Source organism: Panthera uncia, assembly GCF_023721935.1.
Source record: "Panthera uncia isolate 11264 chromosome A1 unlocalized genomic scaffold, Puncia_PCG_1.0 HiC_scaffold_16, whole genome shotgun sequence".
NCBI lineage: Eukaryota > Metazoa > Chordata > Mammalia > Carnivora > Felidae > Panthera > Panthera uncia.
The window spans coordinates 80,019,440-80,037,654 of NW_026057576.1; positions in this window are offsets into that span (position 1 = coordinate 80,019,440).

An 18,215-nucleotide genomic window follows, 5' to 3' on the forward strand; every position below is an offset into this window, starting at 1 on the left:
GCATGGGCCCTCACTTCAGCCCTCGAGGGAGATCACGAGACCGGAGTTGCTTCAGCCCAGGCGACATCACTGGACCGATCCCTAACCCTACCTAAGGCTCTGTCCCCATGGGGACCCAATCCCAAAGTCTGACAACACCACGCACCGGGGTCCAGAAGCGGTGCAGCCTAACTTGCCATGGAACCTGGAAGGTCAGCAGGTCGTTTCCCAAACCCGGCCGCAGCTAACCCGAGGGGATTTCTTTGGCCTCCCTTACTGGCACCTATCGACTCTTGTGGCATTCGCAGGCAAAGACTGATCCTGACCGGCACACTCCCTTGTTCCCTCAACTCAGCCCGTCGGGGAGACCACTGCCCTGCTGTGGGTTCCGCCCCTGGAGCCTCCTGGGATCTAATCCTAACCCCAACCTTACCCCGAGCCAGAAACCTACAACGAAAACTAAGCCGGGCTCGAAACCTAAAGCTCCACTTGAGCTACCCCATCGCATTGGTCCTCACTTCAGCCCTCAAAGGAGATCACGAGATCGGAGTCGCTTCGGCCATGGAGACGTCCCTGGACCGAACCCTAACCCTAGCTAAGGCACTCTCCCCATGGGGACCCAATCCCAAAGTCTGACAACACCACGTGCCTGGGGTCCAGAAGCCTTGCAGGCTCACTCTACATGGAACCTGGCTGCAGCTGCCCAAGGGGATACCTGTGGGCACCCTTACCAGGGGCCCATCGACACTTGTGGCATTAGCAGCTAAAAACTGACCTTGACCGCCACAGTCTCTTGTTCCCTCAACTCACCCCTTCGCAGAGACAACTGTCCTGTTGTGAGTTTGGCCCCTAGAGCGTCCTGGGACCTAACTCTAAACCTATCCCGAACCCTGCACTGAAACCTAGGCTGGCATCGAACCCTAACTCTCCAGTTGAGCCGCCTCGTCGCATGGGCCCTCACCTCAGCCTTCGAGGGAGATCACGAGATCGGAGTCGCTTTGGCCCTGGAGACGTCCCTGGACTGAACCCTAACCCTAGCTAAGGCTATCTCCACATGGGGACCCAATCCCAAAGTCTCACAACACCACGTGCCTGGGGTCCAGAAGCGGTGCAGTTTCACTTGGCATGGAACCTAGAAGCTCAGCATGTCGTTTCCCCAGCCTGGCTGCAGCTGCCGGGAGGATTCCTGAGGTCTCCCCGACCAGGGGCCCATCAATTTTTTTGTCCTTGTCAGCCCAAAACTGATACTGACCGGCCCCCTCCCATGTGCCCTCAATTCAGCCCTTCGGGGAGATTACTGCCCTGCTGTGGGTTCGGCCCCTGGAGCCTCCTGGGACTTAACCCTTGCCCTAAACCTACCCCTAACCAGAACGCTCCACCGAAAACCTATGCCGGCCTGAAAACCTAACCCTCACCTGTGGCGCACCATCGCATGGGCCTTCACTTCAGCTCTCGAGGGAGATCATGAATCCGGAGTTGCTTCGGCCCTGGTGACTTCCCTAGAACCAACCCTAACCCTAGCTAAGGCTCTCTCCCCATGGGGACCCAATTCCAACGTCTGACAACACCACGCGCCTGGGGTCCATAAACGGTGCAGGCTCACTCAGCATGGAACCTGGAAGGTCAGCAGGTCGTTTCTAAAGCCCGGCTTCAGCAACCTGAGGGGATTCCTGTGGCATCCCTTACCATGGACCCATCGACTCTTGTGGCATTCACAGCCAAAGACTGATCCTGACTGGCACACTCCATTGTTCCCTCAACTCAGCCCTTCAGGGAGACCAATTCCCTGTTGTGAGTTTGGCCCGTGGAGCCTCCTGGGGCCTAACCCTAACCCTAAACCTATCCCGAACCGGAACCCTCCACTGAAACCTAGGCCAGCCTCGAACCCTAAAACTCCACTTGAGCCGCCCCGTCGCATGGGCCCTCACTTCAGCCCTTGAGGGAGAACAGGATACCAGAGTTGCTTCGGCCCTGGCGACGTCCCTGGACCGAACCCTAACCCTAGCTAAGGCTCTCTCCCCATGGGGACCCAATCCCAAAGTCTGACAACACCATGCGCCTGGAGTCCAGAAGCCGTGTAGGCTCACTCGACATAGAACCTGGAAGCTCAGCAGGTCGTTTTCCAGGCCCGGCTGTAGCTGCCCGAGGGGATTCCTGTGGGCACCCTTACCAGGGGCCCATCGACACTTTTGGCATTAGCAGCCAAAAACTGACCCTGACCGCCACAATCTCTTGTTCCCTCAACTCAGCCCTTCACAGAGACCACTGTTCTGTTGTGAGTTTGGCCCCTGGAGCCTCCTGGGACCTAATCCTAACACTATCCCGAACCAGAACCCTGCACTGAAACCTAGGCTGGCCTCGAACCCTAAAACTCCACTTGAGCCGCCCCGTCACATGGGCCCTCACTTCAGCCCTCGAGGGAGATCACGAGACCGGAGACGCTTCGGCCCTGGCTACATCCCTGGACCGAACCCTAACCCTAGCCAAGGCTCTCTCCCCATGGGGAACCAATACCAATGTCTGACAACACCATGTACCTGGGGTCCAGAAACCGTGCAGGTTCACTCGGCATGCAACTTGGAAGTTCAACATGTCATTTCACAACTGCGGCTGCAGCTGCCCGAGAGAATACCGGAGACCTCCTCGACCAGGGGCCCATCGAACTGTGTGGCTTTGGCAGTCAAAGACTGATCCTGACCGGCACCCTCCCTTGTGCCCTCAACACAGCTCTTCGCGGAGACCAATGCCCTGCTGTGGGTTCGGCACCTGGAGCCTCCTGGGACCTAACACTAAACCTAACCCTATCCCGAACCGGGACCCTCCACTGAAAGCAGAGCCTGCCTCGCACCCTAACCCTGCACTAGAGCCGCCATGTGGCATAGGCCCTCACTTCAGCCCTTGAGGGAGATCACGAGACTGGAGTCGGTTCAGCCCTGGCGACATCCCTGAACCGAACCCTAACCCTAGCTAAGGCATGCAACCCATGGGAACCCAAAACCAAAATGTGACATCACCACGTGCCTGGGCTTCACAAGCAGTGCAGGCTCACTTGGCATGGAACCTGGAAGCTGACCATGTCGTTTCCCAGGCCCGGCTGCAACTGCCCGAGAACATTCCAGAGACCTCGACCAGGAGGCCATCGCCGTGTGTGGCCTTGGCAGCAAAAGACTGATCCTGACTGGCAGCCTCCCTTGTGCCCTCAACTCAGCCCTTCGGAGAGACCACTGCCCTGCTGTGGGTTCGGCGCCTGTAGCCTCCTGGGACCTAACCCTAACCCTAACCCTAAGACGAAACCGGACCCTCCACCGAAACCTAAGCCGGCCTCGAACACTAAACGTACACATGAGCCGCCCCGTCGCCTGGGCCCTCACTTCTCCCCTCGAGGGAGATCATGAGACCGGAGTCTCTTTGGAACTGGCGACGTCCCTGGACCTAACCCTAACCCTAGCTAAGGCTCCCTCCCCATGGGGTCCCAATAACAAAGCCTGACAACATCATGCACCTGGGCTCCACAAGCCATGCAGTCTCACTCAGCATGGAACCTGGAAGCTCACCATGTTGTACGTATTACGTACAATTGAGCCGTCACGTCTCATGAGCCCTCACTTCACCCCTTGAGGGAAATCACAAGACCAGAGTGGCTTCAGCTCTTGTGAAGTACCTGGACCGAACCCTAACCCTAGCTAAGGCACTCTCCCCATGGGGACCCAATCCTAAAATCTGACAACACCATGCACCTGGGCTTCACAAGTGGTGCAGGCTCATTCCGCATGGACCCTGGAAGCTGACATGTGGTTTCCCAGGCGCGGCTGCAGCTGCCCAAGAGGATTCCTGAGGCTTCCCTGACCAGTCGCTCATAGAGTTGTGTGGCCTTGGAAGAACAGAGTCTGATCCTGCCTGGCACCCTCCCTTGTGCTCTGAACTCAGTCCTTTGGGGAGACCACTGCACTGCTCTGGCTTCAACACCTGCGGCCTCCTGGGACCTAACCCCAACCCTACCCTTAACCGGACCCTCCACCGAATCCTAAGCCTGCCTTGAACCCTAACCCTTCATTTTAACCTCACCTTTGTATGGGCCCTCACTTCATCTCTCGAGTGAGATCTCGAGACTGGAGTCGCTTCGATCCTGGCTACGTCCCTGGTCCAAACACTAACCCTAGCTTAGGCTCTCTCCCCTTGGGGACCCAATCCCAAGGTCTGGCAACACCACGCGCCTGGGGTTCCAGAAGCAGGCAGTGTCACTCGTCATGGTGCCTGGAACCTCACAATGTCGTTCTGCAGGCCCAGCTGCAGTTGTCTGAGAGAATTCCTGAGGCCTACCGGACAAGTGGCCCATAGATTTGCATGGCCTTGGAAGTCAAAGACTGAACCTTACCGGCCCTCTCCCCTGTGCCCTCAACTTAGCCCATTCGGGAGACCACTGCCCTGCTGTGGGTTCAGTACCTGGAGCCTCTTGGGTCCTTACCCAAACCCTATCCCTAACCTGAAACCTCAACCGAATCCTAACCCGATCTTGAAACCTAATCAAACACTTGACCCCTGCTGTCTCTTGGTCCCTTACTTCACTCCTCTAGGGAGATCACGAGACTGGAGTTGCTTTGGCCCTGGCAACGTCCTGGACCGAACCCTAACCTTAGCTCAGACTCTCTCCCAATGGGGATGTAAGCAACAAACCATAAATCGTCTATGAGAAAAATTGAAGAAACCCAAATAAATGGAAAACATTCCATGCTCACGTATTAGAAGAACAAACATTGTTAAGATGTCAATACTACCAAACCAATTGACACACTCAATGCAATCCCTATCAAAATAACACGAGCTTTCTCCACAGAGCTAGAACAAACAACCCTAAAATGTGTAAGGATCCAGAAAAGATACCAAAAGCCAAAGTCATGTTGAAAAAGAAAACAAAGGTGGAAACATAACAATTTGGATTTACGGTGTATTTATGGTGCATTCATCAAGACAGTATGTACAGGCACAGAAACGGAGACAGATGTCAATGGAACAGAATATGGAACCCAGAAATATACCCTCAAACATATGGTGAGTAATCTTTGTTAACACAGAAAGAATATCCAATGGAATAAGAGCCTCTTCAGCAAATGGTACTAGGAATACTGGACAGTGAGAATGATGAACCTGGACACTGTTCTTAAATGACACACACACACACACACACTCACACACACACACACACACACACACGCACACCTCAAAATGGATGAATGATCTAAATGTAAGTCAGGAACCATCAAAATCCTAGAGGAGATAACAGGCAATGTACCTCCTTGATCCTGGCTGCAGCAACTTCTCTCTTGTCATGTCTCCAGAAGCAAGGGCAATAAAAACCACAATGAACTATTGGGTCCTGAAGATAAAAAGCTTCTGCACAGCAGGAGACACAATCAGCCAAACTAAAAGGCAACTGAATGAAATGGGAGAAGATATTTGCAGGTGACATATCAGATAAAGGGTTAGTATCCAAAATCCAGAAAAAAACTTATCACACTCAACACCCAGAAACCAAATAATCCAGTGAAGAAATGGGCAAAAGACATGAAGAGACACTTTAAGAAAGATGACATCCAGATTGGTCACACATGAAAAGATGCTCAATCTCACTTGTTATCACTGAAATACAAATCAAAACCACAATGAGATATCCCCTCACACCTATCAGAATGGCTAAAATTAACATCTCCGGAAACGACAGATGTTGGCAAGGATGCAGGGAAAGGGAACCCTTTTGCAATGCTGGTGGGAATGCAAAGTGGTGTAGCCATTCTGGAAAATAGTATGGACATTCGTCACAAAAACAAAAAAATAGAACTACACTAGGACCCAGCAATTGCACTACTAGGTATTTATCCAAAAGATACACTAACGCTGACTCAAAGTGGCACATGTACTCCAATATTTATAGCAGCATTATCAACAATAGCTAAGTTATGCAAAGAGCCCAAATGACCACTGACAGATGAATGGATAAAGAAGATATGTTATATTCATACAATGGACTATTACTCGACGATCAAAAAGAATGAAATCTCGCTACTTGCAACAACGGGGATGGAACCGGACTTTATTAAGCTAAGCAAAATATGTCAGAGACAGACATACATCCTATGATTTCTCTCATCTGTTGAATTTAATAAAACTGATGAACATAGTGAAAGGAAAGCAAAAATAAGATACAGAGAGGGAGTCAAATGATAAGAGACTGTTAAATAGAGGGAAGAATCTCAGGGTTCCTGGAGGGTTACTGAATAGGGGTATGGGCTAAATGGGTGATGGGCATTAGGGGTGGACCTTGGGGTGAGTATTGGGTATATTTTGTACTTGATGGATCACTAAATTCTACTGCTGAAACTGTATTCCTCTATAAGGTAACTAACTTGGGCTTAAATTTTAAAAAGAAGAAATATTAAAAATAAGTAAAGGAATGTATCACCAGTCAAAAGAAAAGAATATTCAAATCGGGCTCTTGAGTGGAAAGGAAAGACTAAAAGTGTTACAGACAAGACAGGATCAGAGAAAACATCAAGAAACAATGACAAAACTAGTAGAATGGGACTAAATATAGACCTATCAATAATCACTCTGAATATAAATGGACTAAATGCTCCAATCAAAAGACATTGGATAGGGCGTCAGAATGGACAAAACAAACAAACAAATAAACAAACAAACAAACAAAAAACAATGTCTATCTAGATGCTGCCTACAAAGCCTTATTTAGACTTAAGTCTCCTGCAGATTTGAAGTGAGGGAATGAAGAAATATTTATCATGCCAATAATGTCAAAAGAAAGCCAGTAGCAATACTCATATCAGGCAAAATAAACTTTAAAACCGAGACTCTATTTTGGTACCCTTTGGGTAAATACCTAATAGTGACATTGCATGCACCCAATATTTATAGCAGAATTATCAACAGTACCCAAACTATGGAGAAAGCCCAAGTATCCATCAACTGATGAAGTTGTAAAGAAGTTGTGGTGTGTGTGTGTTTGTATACGTATGTATATGCATATGTACATATGTGTATGTTCATATATACATACATACGTATATACAATGAAATATAACTCAGCTTCAAGAAGAATGAAATCTTGCCATTTGCAACGATGTGGATGGAGCTCGAATGTATTATGCTAAATGAAATATGTCAATCAGAGAAAGACACATATATGATTTCACTCATGTGGAAGTTAAGAAACAAAACACATGAAAACTAGGGAAGGAGGCAGGAAAAGAGAAGCGTGGTAACAAACCACATGAGTCTCTTAATGTTAGAGAAACAAAAAGTGAAAGTTGATGGAGGGAGATGGGTCAGCGCTGGGCTAGATGGAGGACGAGCATTAAGGAGAGAACTTGTTGTGATGAGCACTGGGTGTTGTATGTAAAGGATGAATCACCGAATTCTACTCCTAAATCCGAGAATGCACTGTATGTCAACTAAGACTTAAATTAAAATACATACATACATACATACATAAAGCTATAACAAGAGATGAAGACAGACACGATCTCATACTAAAGGGGACAGCCAAACAAGAAGATCCAATGATTGTAAATTTTGATGCACCCAACATGCGATCACCAAGTATATAAAACATTTAGCAACAACCATAAAGGAACTCATTTATAATAATATGATGATAGTAGAGGACTTTAACACATCACTCACATCAATGGACAGAACCTATAAACAGAAAGTCAACAAGGAAACAATGGCTTTGAATGACACACTGGACCAGATGGCTTTAACAGATATATTCAGAACACTCCATACTAAAATGGCAGAGTACACATTCTTTTCAAGCATACATGGGGCGTTCTCCAGAATTGATCACATTCTAGGTCACAAATCAGGCATCAAGAGGTACCCAACGACAGAGATCATACCAAGCATCTTTTCTAACCACAAAGCTAGGAAACTTGAAGTCAACCACAAAAAAAGGGCGGGGGGTGGGGAAGTCCACAAATAAAGGGGGGTTAAATAACATGCTACTAAATGAATGGGTCAAACAGGAAATCAATGAGAAAATACACTGAAACAAATGAAAATGAAAATACACTGGTAAAACCCTTTGGAATGTGGCAAAAGCAGTCTATGATGGAAGTATATAGCAATACAAGCCTACCTTAAAGAGCAAGAAAAATCTCAAACAATCCTAACTTACACCTAAAGGAATGAGAAAAAGAGCAGCAGAAGGAAGGAAATAATAGAGTTTAGGGCAGAAATAAGGAATATAGAAACCAAAAAGACACTAGACCAAATCAATGAAACCAGGGGCTGGTTCTTTGAAAGCAGTAATCAACTTGAAAACCTCCTAGGCAGACTCTTCACAAAGAAGACAGAAAGGACTCAAATAAATAAAATCACAAATAAGAAAGGAGAAATGACAGTCAACACCACAAAAATACAATTAGAAGATAATATGATGAACTACTATATGCAACAAATTGGACACTCTGAGAAAAATGGACAAATTCCTAGAAACACACAAACTACCAAAACTGAAACAGGAAGATACCTAAAACCTGAAAACAGAAAGATACCACATCAGTAATTAAAAAAATCTCCCCCCAACACAAGAGTTCCTGGCCAGATGGCTTCATTGATGAATTCTACCATCCATTTGAAGGAAAAGGTAATATGTATTCTCCTCGAATTATTACAAAAAATAAAAAAAGAAGGAAAACTTACAAATTCATCGTATGAGGCCATCATTACCCAGATACCAAAACGAGATGAAGCCTCCACTAAAACCGAAAACTGCAGTGGCGCCTGTGTGGGTCGGTCAGTTTACTGTCCAACTCTTAATTTTGGATTAGGACATTATCTTGCGGTGCATGGGTTCGAGTCCCATGTTGGGCCCTGCCATAACAGTGTGGGGCATGGCCAGGATTCTCTCTCTCCCTGTCTCTCTGCCCCTCCCTCACTTTTATGTACTCTATCTAAGCAAAGAAATAAACATTTAAAGCAATGTTTAAAATTTTTTAAATAAAACTGCAGAGCAATAGCCTGATGACTATGTATGCCGAAATTCTCATTAAAATACCTTCAAATTAAAGTCAACAATACATTAATAGAATCATTTACCATAATCAAGTGGGATATATTCCTGGGCTGCAAGGGTGGTTCCACATTCACATATCAATCAACATGATGCACCATAGTAATAGAAGAAAGGATAAGAACAATATGATGCTTTCAACAGATGCAGGGAAACTATTTGATAAAATGGCACATCCATTCATGATAAAAACCCTCAACCTACCTGCACATAATAAAGGTCATCTAGGAAAAACCCACAGCTCATCTCATCCTCAATGGGTACAAATTGAAAGTTTTTCTTCCAAAATCAGGGACAAGATAGGAATGACCCCTCTCACCACTGTTATCCCACATAGTACGGGAAACCCTAACCACAGCACTCAGACAACAAAAAGAAATAAGAGGCATCCAAATCGGCAAGGAAGAAGTAGCACTTTCGCTATTTGGAACTGACATGATATGTTCTATAAAAAACATGAAAGGCTCCCTTAAAAATTGCTAGAATTGATATATGAATTCAACAAGTCACAATATACAGAAATCAAGGAACGTAGATGTATTGAATTTGTAACACAAATCATGAATTAACACAGAGAGAAAGTAAGGGATAAATCCCATTGACAGGCTCACAAATACCACAAGAAACCAGGAATAAACCTAACTAAAGAGGTGAAAGACCTGTACTCTAAAGGCTATGAAACACTGATGAAATAAATGGAAGAGGACACAAAGAAATGGACATACATTTCATGTTCATGGATGGGAAGCACAAAATACTGTTAAAATGTCTACACTCCTCAAAACAATATACACATGTAATGAAATCCCTATCACACTAACAAAAATATTTGTCACAGAACAAGAATAATCTCAAAATTTGTATGGAATGACAAAAGTCCCCAAACAGCCAACACAAACTTGTAGAAGAAAAGCAAAGCTGGAGACATCACAATTCCAGACTTTAGGTTATATTACAAAGCTATACTGATCAGAACAGTATGATCAGTAGGTCAGTACTGAACAGTACTGACAAAACAACAACAAAAAATAACAACGACCAAACTCATACGCATAGATCGATAGCATGGATACCCAGAAATAAAGTCACACCTCTATGGTCAATTAATTCTCAAGAAAGCAGGAAAGAACATCCAATGGAAAAAAAAGATAGTCTTGGGACACATGGGTGGCCCAGTCACGAAAGCGTGTGATTGTGGATTCAGCTCAGGTCATGATCTCAGGGCAGTGCAGAGCATGCGTGGGATTCTCTCTCTCCATTTCTCTCTGCCCCTGTTCTGCATGTTCTCTCTCTCTCTCTCAAAAATAAATACATAAATTTAAAAAGGGGCTCCTCAACATATGGTTTTGGAAAAACCGGACAGCAATCTGCAACACAGAACAAAAACAACGGACCACTTTCTTACAACATACACAAAAATAAATCCAACATGGACAAAGACCTATATGTGAAACCTGAAACCATAAAAATCCCAGAGGATAACATGGGTAGTATCTTATTTGACATTGCCTGTACAAACGTCTTTGTAGATATATCTCTAGAGGTAAGGGAAACACAAGCAAAAATAATGAGACGTTATAAAAATTATAACCTTCCGTCACCAAGGAAATAATCAACAAAACTAAAACATCAACAGAATGATATTTGCAAATGACATCGGATAAAGGGTTAGTGTCCAAAATATATACAGTTATACAGCACCCAAAAAATGAGAAATCTGATTAAAAATGGGCAGAAGACATGAATGGACATTTCCCGAAGGAAGACATATACCTGGCCAAGAGACACATGAAAAAAATGCTCAACAATACTGATCTTCAGGGAAATACAATTCAAAAGTACAATGAGATAACACATCACATCTGTCACAATGACTAAAATCAATGAAGGATGAAAGAGCAGGTGTTGCCAAGGATGTGGGGAAAGAAGAACCCTCTTGCACTGTGGGTAGGAATGCAAACTGGTGCAGCCACTCTGGAAAACAGCATGGAGATGTCAAAAAAACAAAACCAAACTGAAAATAGAAGTACCTTACAATCCAGCAATTTCACTACAAGGTATTTCCACAAAGAATACAAAATCTTCAAAGGGATACATGCACCGTGATGTTTACAGCAGCATTTTCTACAAAAGCCAAATTACAGAAACTATCCAAGCATCCATCAACTGATGAATACATTGAGATGTGGTATATGGAATGTAATATTATTTAGCCGTAAAAACATGAAATCTTGTCATTTGCCACGAGGTGGATGGAGACAGAGAATGTTACGCTGGGTGAAATAAGCCTGTCGGAGAAAGACAAATACCCAATGATTTCACTAACACATGGCAAGAAAACAAAACAAAGGTGGGGGGGAGGAGACAAACGGACTCTTAACTAGGAAACAAACTGAGGAGTTCCACAGCGAGGTGAGGGAATGGGTAAAACAGCTGGTGGGGATTAAGAAGTGCACCTGGGATGAGCACTGGGTGACGTGTGGAAGTGTTGCTCTATATTGGACACATGAAACTAATATTACACTGTGTCTTCACTCACTGGAATTTAAATTAAAAGATAACATAAGGTTAATGAGACTTACCTACCAGGTTTTCTGTAGTTTTCAATCACTTCACTAGGTTGGAAAAATAACCATGAAATTTTTTAAAAAGCATGCATGATGTGTGGGACAGTTTGTGCCCTTACCTTGGTCTCTGGTTCCAGCAGGACTCGGAACATGGGTCCCAGCTCATTCTTCTAGAAGGTCGTGAGACGAGCATTTCATGTATCCACGTCCTAATTGAATGCAGCTCCCGTGCTTCTGGATTTCTGTTAGGGTTACTTCCCGGAAACAAGCCTGAATCTGGAACAAACCATCGACTGCATCTATGAGGTGATGTCGTGGGACCCCGCGATCCACACGTCCTTTAGTAAAATACGTCTTGTTCAAAAACTGTCTGGGAAGGGGTGGAATGAAACACGGGAACAGCCCAGAAAATGCAAAGGCCTGTGCAGCTCAGCAACCAGCTTGACCAGGGAAGCCACCCGGCGCCCCCTCCTCAGCACTCAGTACAACAAGTCAGCTTCTCTCTGGCGACTCAGGAGATGCCAAGTTCCTGCTAAGCTCCCAAGGTCTCCCCTGGGGCGGGTGGCAGAACCTGCTGGAAATGCAGCTCTGCTCTCTGTACTGAGGCACCGGCAGAGGCCTGAGTCCTCTAAGAGCAATCTAAGCCCTTCCTGCTCTGAGGTGCCCTGGGTCAGAAAAGCAGATGGTGCGCCCTCTGCTGGCTATCACTGCCCAGAAGAGGAACCCGCCCCTCGGGGGTCTGTGGTGCTTGAGCTCTCTCTGCTGGCCACCATGGGAATTCCTTCAATGTTGAAGGCCCTGGTTGCTCAGCTGAGAGACCGAAGGTGCTCTGGGCAACTAAGCCTGTTCTCCTCGTTGGGAAGGTTTTAGTGACAGGGCCTGGGACACAAAATCTTTTCCTTCTCTTTCTTGTGAGTGAAGAATGAAACCGAATTTATTAACGTAACGACATCATTTGTAATGTTTTAAGCAATATTCACAGAAAAATAGACCACCGATTTACACATGCTGAACAAGAGGTAATTTTATTTACCACTAAAATACTTAGGTTAGATAAAGAATGGACACCTTTGAGAGAGAGAGATACCGGCGTCCAGCTATGGAGTGAACGAGTCCTGGGGATACAAGGGACAGCCAATGGAATGGAGTCAATCCTGTAATAATATTGTTGCATGCTTTCACAGGATAGCTACACTTGTGGTTGAGTACAACATAATGTATAGACATATGGAAGGACTACAATGTATGCCTAAAACTAACACAACAAATGTGTGAACAATATTTCAATTAAAAATAGACATCATTTACACTATCTTTAATCTCTTCTTCTTTGCCAATAAACTATCATTCCTGGGGCGCTTGGGTGGCTTAGTCGGTTAAGCGTCCGACTTTGACTCAAATCATGATTTTGCAGTCCATGAGTTTGAGCCCCGCATCAGGCTCTGTCCTGAGAGCTCAGAGCCTCGAGCCTGCCTCATATTCGGTGTCTCCCACTCTATCCGCCTCCCCAGCTCGGGTTCTCTCAAAAAAAGAAACATTAAAAATAAAAATTAATTCCTCATCTAGAATCTGTGAATTTCCATTTATACCAGATTCTCTAACATCACCTTCTTGATGTTGAAAGCTTATCTGAAAAGTCACTAATAATATCTTTGATGACACATATGTGATAAGGTCAGAATGCAACTTACAGTGGCTACACATCTGTTGTGAATTTACAGTGTGTATCCGTGGCTAATATTTCCAATGAAATGTGCTTTAGGGATACGGATGGATGAAATAATGTCCATCAGTCATATAGGTCAATTTCCTATAGGACTATTATGCCTTCAATTACTAATTGCCATCTCTTCAGAATTAAAAGAAAGCTAGGTCAAGAAAATGTCTTTGAATTTGATGTAAGAGAAGACTATGGTGTTTTAAAGGGTCCACCTACCTTCTGGATTCCTCAGATTGGTTGTGGAGAGGAGGATAGCAACCTATGATTTGGATGCACACCACTAGTCCCAGAGGGAGGATATGTACCTTACTGACAAATATTTTTTTTTTATCAATATTACTAGTCCACCTCTGCCAGGTCCAGACTGCAGGACCTGGGGGCAACACAATGCCTGATGCCTGGGTTCAGAACTTGAGGAAGGCCAGATGGTGGCGGAGGGGGGAAATCCAACAGAGCCTGAGGCAGTGAGGGAGATGGCCCTGGGACACCTCCCCACAGGGCAGGCTATGGAGTTTACCTGCCAAAGAGCAGCACATTCTCCCTCAAGACCTCCCTCTCCATGACAGAACATGAGGCTGAACCTCACAATTCCGGAAGAAATGAGGGCTACCCATCTTTTCAATTCCAATGGCCTCTGCAGAACTTGGACGCAGGGATGTTGGAGTCTTGGGGCCATGGAACTCTGATGCCCATGATATAAGCCTTTCCTGCCCCAGCACTCAGAGCCACTTCATACATCCCCTCTCCCCTGGCCCATCTAATCCTGTCCACATACCCGGACCAGGTCTCTACTTTCCTTCTTGTACTTCCTCTTTGTCTCTGTTTCTCTCTAACCACATCTCTCTCTCTATTTCTTCCTTTCACTCTCTAGGGAGTGGTGTATTATACGGTGCCAAACGTCGTTCTTATACATGTGAATATCCAATTTTCCCAGCACAGTTATTCAAAAGACTACTCTTCTCCACTGTGTATTATTGACTCCCTTGTCAAATACTAGGTGAGTGTGATGCATGGGTTTAGTTTGGGCTCTCAATTTCTGTTCCATTGTCTTGTGTGTGTGCTTATGCCAGTGACATAATTGATTTCTTTGTGTTAGAATGACTCTTGAAATCAAGAAGCGTGATGCCTCCTGTTTTGTTCTTTCTTGCGTTGGCTACTTGGGGTCTTTTTGCGGTTCCAAATAAATTTTAGGATATGATTTTCTAATTGTATAAAAATTGCATCGGAGTCTTGATAGAGATTGCACTGAATCTCTAGATGGCTTTGGGTAATATGGACATTGTATCTGTATTAATTCCTCCGAAAGTTGGACATGGGATGGCTTTTCACTGACTTGTGTGTTCTCCCCTTTCTTTCACCCAAATTGAATTTCTTCCATTCTTGCACACAGGTTTTATGGTTTTCTGTAGAGAGATCTTTCATTTCCTTGGCTAAATTTATTGCTATAATTTTTATTGTTTTTGATGCTATTGTAAATGGGATTGTTTTCTTTACTTCTTCTTAGATAATTGGTTTAGTGTATAGGAATGATATAGAATTTGATATGGTGACTTTCTCGTTTGGAACTTCACTGCATTTCTTGACTAGATATTAACAGATTATTTTACATTAAACTTTTTATTTCAGTCCTTTACCTTCTTTAAAAAAACATGTTATTTGGGAATAGCTGACACACCATGTTACATTAGTTTCAGATGAACAACATAGTGATTGGACAAATGTATACATTCTGCTACGCTAACACAGGTGTAGCTATCATCTGTCACCATGCATCACTACTCCAGTACCATTCTCTATGTTCCCTATGCTATATCTTCTATCTGTGTTTCATTCATTGCATAACCAGAAGCCTGCATCACCCAATCCCCTTCACATATCTAGGGCATCCTTGTCTTCTTCCTGATCTTAGTGGAAAATCTTTCACAATTTCACTACTGAGTATGATATTAGCTGTGGGCTTCACATACATGCCTTTCTTATGTTGAGATATGTTCCTTCTACACAGAATTTTAAAGAGATTTTTAGCACAAATGGATACCAAATTTTCTCAGAACGCTTTTTCTGTGTTTATTGACATCATCACATGAGTTTTCTTTTTCTCTTTTAACGTGTATTTATTTAGTTTAGTTTAAATGTATTTATGTATTTCTTTAGTATTTATTTTTTCAGGTTTTTATTTAAATTCCAGTTGGTTAACATACAGTGTAATGTTAGCTTCAGGTATAGAATGTAGTCATCCATCACTTACATACAACACCCAGTGATCCTCACTACTAGTGCCCTCCTTAGCCCATCACCCATTTAACCCATCCCCCTACCCACCTCCCTTATAGTAACCCTCCGTTTGTTATTTATAATTAAGAATCTTGTTTCTGGTTGATTTTCTTTCATTCAATTTTGTGAGGGGTCATACTGATTGATTTGCATTTCTGAAACATCCTTCCTTTGCAGGGAAAAAAATCCTTCATCACGGTCAATGATCCTTTTAATGTGCTGCTGAATTTGGTTTGCCTGTACATTATTGGGAATTATTCATCTATATTCATCACGGGGATACTGGCCTATAGATTTCTGTTCAGGTAATAGCCTTCTCTGGCTTCCTACCAGGGTAATTCCAGTGTCATGAAATGAGTTTGGTGGTGTTCATTCCTTTTGAATCAGAGAGACGACTGCTGTTAGTTATTCTACAAACATTTGGTCAAATTCACCAGTGAATCCACCTGGTCCTGGGATTTTCTTCCCTGGGAGAACTTCGATTACTGATTCAATTTACTTGCATTGGTTATCTTCTTGTATTGATACAGTCTTCCTTTAATGGGTCTGTGCAAACCTTCTATTTCTTCCTGGTACAGTCTTGGTAAGTTGTGTGTTTCTAAGAACCTATCCATATCTTCTAGGCAGGCAGTTTGCTAGCATCTAATTTGGCCATAGTCCCCTCTTTGTCTCCTGTATGTTTCTTTGGTATAAGGCGTAATGTTTTCTCTTTTATTTATAATTATTTTGAACTGCGTACTCTCTGTGTCTTAGCGTAGTCTATGTATAGTCTTGACAATTTTGTTTCACTCTTCTGAAAACTCCTGTTGGTCTTCTTCATATTTTCTATTGACTTCATGGTCTCAGTTTCATTGGTTTGCACTCTCGTATGGATTACTTTCTCCCTTTTGAGAACATTGTACATAGATTATTTTTGTTTTCTAGTTCTTTGACGTTAAAGGTAGGTTGTTCATTTGACTCCCAAATCTATCCTCCACGCATGCAAATCCAGTGGCTCATCACAGAACCTTCAATAGGTCTTTTCTGTCCCATTTCTCATTTTCAGAACTCTGAGAAATTAGAATCAGAAAATTTATTTGAAGACACAATAGATGAAAACTTCCCTAATTGGGGAAGGAGACAGATCCAGAAGCAGGAGGCACAAAGGACCCCCAATATATTCAACGGAAGCAGATCCACACCAAGTCATATAGTAATTAAAACCCAAAATATCGTGATAAAGACAAATTTTCACAGCAGGAAAACAAAAGATGGCATTTACCTACAAGGGAAACCCCATAAGGTTATCACTGGATGTTTTTCAGAAGAAACTTTGAAACTGTAAGTGACCAGCATGGTATGGTAAAGTTGCTGAGTGGGAAACATCTGCAGCAGTTGGGGCGCCTGGGTGGCTCAGTCGGTTAAGTGTCCGACTTCCGCTCAGGTCACGATCTCACGGTCCGTGAGTTCGAGCCCCACGTCGGGCTCTGTGCTGACAGCTCAGAGCCTGGAGCCTCTTTCAGTCTGTGTCTCCCTCTCTCTCTGACCCTCCCCCGTTCATGCTCTGTCTCTCTCTGTCTCAAAAATAAAATGTTAAAAAAAATTAAAAAAAAAAGAAAACATCTGCAGCCAAAGAGAGTCTATCCAGCAAACTATCATTCAAATGGGAGGCGAGATCAAGAGGTTCCCAAATAAATACTCAACGATCTCAAAACCAACAAACCACTCCTGCAAGAAATGTTAAAGGGGACTCTTTAAGTGGAAAAGAAACACCTAAAGTGACCATATTAAAGTGTGAAATGCAGAAGCAATAAAAATGTGTATATCTTGGGGCGCCTGGGTGGCTCAGTTGGTTGGGTGTCCGACTTCAGCTCAGGTCATGATCTCGAGGTCTGTGAGTTCGAGCCCCGCATCAGGCTCTGTGCTGACAGCTCAGAGCCTGGAGCCTGTTTCAGATTCTGTGTCTCCCTCTCTCTCTCTGACCCTCCCCTGTTCATGCTCTGTCTCTCTCTGTCTCAAAAATAAATAAACGTTAAAAAAAATTAAAAAAATGTGTATATCTGTAAAACATCAGTCAAGGTATTCATGATATGAAAGGTTTTGAAATAGGAACACTACATAGCTACAACACAGGGAGGAGACGAGTAAAGAACCGGTTCAAACTTAAGCAACTATCAACTTAATATAGACTTCTATATGCAGAAGTGGTTAGGTAGAAAACTCATAATAACCACAGAACAAACACCACGAATACATATGCAGAGTATAAAGACAAGTAATTTCAGCTGTGAAATTGTGATGAAACTCAGCAAACCAAAAAAAGAGAAAGAGAAGAAAGGATCGGAAAAATTCAGAAACAACCGACATCAAGTAGTAATAGGACAAGTACATGTCTATCAATTACTTTGAATGGTAACAAAATAAATGCTCAAATCAAAGGCACTGGGTGCCAGATAAGGGCAACTGGATGGCTCAATCGCTTGAAATTTCGACTCTTGATTTCGGCTTAGGCTATGATCCCAGGATCATGGGATTGAACCCCAATTGAGCTCTGCACTGAGCATGGAACTTGGTGAGGATTCATTCTCATTCTTATTCTCTCTCTCCC